Here is a 2,500-nt window from a genome sequence, read left to right as displayed (position 1 = left end):
ACTATTGCAATATATGGAATGCAATGGGAAACGGGTTTAAATGTTTTTGTTTTGTTTTGTTTTGTTTTGCGAAATTATAATAATAACAATAATAATGATAATTACCATCATCATTATTATCACGAAAAGAATAATGATAACAATAGCAACAATAACAATAACCCCCCCCCCCCCACACACACACACACCAATAAAATAATGATAGTGAATTAAAAATAATGAATGAAATGCACAGATACACAACATAAGCTTTACAATTAAGAGGTTATTCAATGTTGACGTTCCTGAATAAAAATAGTGAAGATTAATGAATAATGAGAGATGCGCTTGACTTTAACATAATATAAAAAGATTTGTGAATGAAAAATAACGAATATTTTATGCGCATGACTCAAATACCACACGAAATGAACAGTTCATGAAAGATAGTTAATGTTTTATGTGCGTGACTCAGATATAACACGAAATGAAAAAGTAATGAAAAATAATGAATGTTTCATAAGTATACAAAGAGAGTCGGAAAATTATGACGAAATTATTACTGAACTTAGAAAAGGTAGAAAAGAAGCGAAATTGCATATCAGACCAGACTGAACTTGGAATTAATTCTGATTCTATCATTATTGTTTATATATGTTGATTATATTATTACTATTATTATTATTTTTGTTATTATTATTATCATAATTATTATCATTATCATTATCATTATTGATATTATTATTATTATTATTGTTGTTGTTCTTATTGTTATCATTATTATTATGATTATGATTATGATTATTGTAATTATTATTATTATTTTCATTATTTTTATTATTATTATTGTAGCGGGGAGTAGACCAAGTAGATTTTTATGTGTCTGGTTGAGTTCGGGCTCGACCGAGAATATAAATAAATTATTCAGGAAAAAATCGTCTGCAAGTGAACAGATGTAAGGTTCCGGCCTACTCACGCTGCCCCCCCACCCGATTAGTAGGTTCGGGAACCGTGCGTGTTGTGTAAAGGGGGTGTGAAGTTGTATGAGAAGGGGTGGAAAAGGAAAAAACAGAATGTGTGCTGAATGTTGGATTTTGTAATGTGTAAATGTGAAAAGGGAGATAGGCGTAGGCTGAGCGTCTGCGTGGAATTAGGAAAAAATGCAAGATCATAAAATTCTTCCTCTTCCTTTCGGGATGAGATCCACCCGCTGGCAGTGGGAACCCGGTGTAGCAAAGTTATAATCTATCTAGGGTATCAGCTTAATAACTCTGATTTGTCTAGCCTTTTTACAGCCTTTCAGGGTTGCGAGAATTTGAGTAACCAGCAATGTGCTTTTTAGGAGACCCAAGTCCAAGAACTTAAGCTCAGCTTTAGTCAAAACCGGGAAATTAACCAGATGTCATTTGTTTTCCTACTGGGAAATGGAGTAAAAGTTCTATGACGGTATGATATTTATTTGAAAAGGTTACACTCTTTAAGGAGGTCTACAAATAATTCAAATCATGAGAAATTTTGATAGTGCGTACACCCAATTTTTAACACAGCGGGGGTTTATGCACGTGGGAAAATCAACACCAGATGTAAACAAAAAAAACTAACTCACGAACATTTACCCCTAAGTTGGCGTCCCAACTCGTAAGTATTTTTAATCAAAGTACTAGCACAACAAAAAAAAATAAAACTAACCCCAATTAAAAAAAGTTAATCCCAACCCAGAATGGAGATTTAAAATAAAAAGAAAAAGTGCTGAGGAACTCTGAATAAAAAAACCCCTTGTGTAACGAAAGGGAAAAAGTGGTGTAAGAAACAATTTAGCGTCGGAAGCCAAAACGAAAAATAAAAACACCACAAGAGCTAGATCACCGAAGACTGCCTGAACACCCACAAGGTCAGGCAAGAATCGAAACCAAAGGGAAAGTAAAACAAATAAACAAAATAACGGGAAAAGACAAGCTTTAAAAAGGCCCTTAAATACGGGGGAGAATGTGGGAAAATCTTTCTCCCAGGGGTACGGATCCTCCAAGCTGGGGGAAAGGAAAAAGAAAAGAAACAACCAATCAAAAAAAACAACACAACAAAAAACTAAGTAATAACTCAGCTTAAATTTGGAAATGGCAAAACTGGAGGTAAAAGATCCTCAAGCAGTGGGTTCCTTCTATGTGAGTGGTCCTTTTATGTTCTGGGCCCTTTGTGAAATCAAAGGGCGCTTTTGGGTTTTCGTGGAAGAGAGTGCACGTTGCAAATAGTATGCAGTATGAAAAACGCTAAAGTCCAATAGAGACCAGGTGCTTCCACACCCAACCATAAGAATACTTAGCTTGCAAAACACGGGTCGTCAACCCGGGGGCGAAGCAGGTAAATCCCAAGCGAGGAAAATTTCCCCAAAGAAGTAAATCCCAAAACGAGCACAATAAACCCGGGAGCGGGAAACCCCTGTCCAGATAGAAGTCAGACCGAAATTTTTCCCCATAAGCATGGCGCGGAAAAGAAAAAGATAGGCAAAGCTTTGGAAAAACCA

The sequence above is a fragment of the Penaeus chinensis genome, chromosome 29, assembly GCF_019202785.1.
Source record: "Penaeus chinensis breed Huanghai No. 1 chromosome 29, ASM1920278v2, whole genome shotgun sequence".
Lineage (NCBI taxonomy): Eukaryota > Metazoa > Arthropoda > Malacostraca > Decapoda > Penaeidae > Penaeus > Penaeus chinensis.
This window is presented reverse-complemented; position numbering follows the sequence as displayed.